Source organism: Odontomachus brunneus, unplaced genomic scaffold (assembly GCF_010583005.1).
Source record: "Odontomachus brunneus isolate Ranch 3 - 2012 unplaced genomic scaffold, Obru_v1 Obru_scaffold_041, whole genome shotgun sequence".
NCBI lineage: Eukaryota > Metazoa > Arthropoda > Insecta > Hymenoptera > Formicidae > Odontomachus > Odontomachus brunneus.
Genome location: NW_022639491.1, coordinates 2,312,846 through 2,313,426, shown reverse-complemented (window position 1 = coordinate 2,313,426; position 581 = coordinate 2,312,846).

Sequence of the window (581 nt, the reverse complement as noted above, 5' to 3'; positions counted from 1 at the left end):
AAGTAACGAATCTTTATAATTTCGTAATTTTTTCACAAAATTGCGAAAAGCTTTAGAGAATTTCTTTTTGTGACAATGGTCACTTAAACGCCATACAAAGAAATTTTAACACTAAGCACTCAAAAACACGTGTAGTTATCGAGCGTGCGTTTGGTATTCTTAAAGGAAGATTTCGAAAATTGAAATATGTCTATATGTATAATACGGAAATGATTCCCTTGGTTATCCTTACGTGTTGTATTTTACATAACATATGTATAGAAAATGAAGATGCACCGATAGACAATGAAGATGAACCTATGGAATTTAATCCAATAGAAATGCAAATTAATAACGAACATGTATTTATAGACGGAGCAGAAAAAAGGGATGTTATTTCTTATTTATTATAAAACTATTTTTTATAAAATGTTACATAAATATTTTTTGTAATAAGATGTATAATTATTATATAAGTTTAAAAAGTACGTAAATTTTGTACTATTCGTTCCTTTTTCCTAAAATATTGTAATATAAATATAAATATTATTATTATATTGTATTATATTGTAATATTGTGTGTGTGTGTGTGTGTGTGTGTG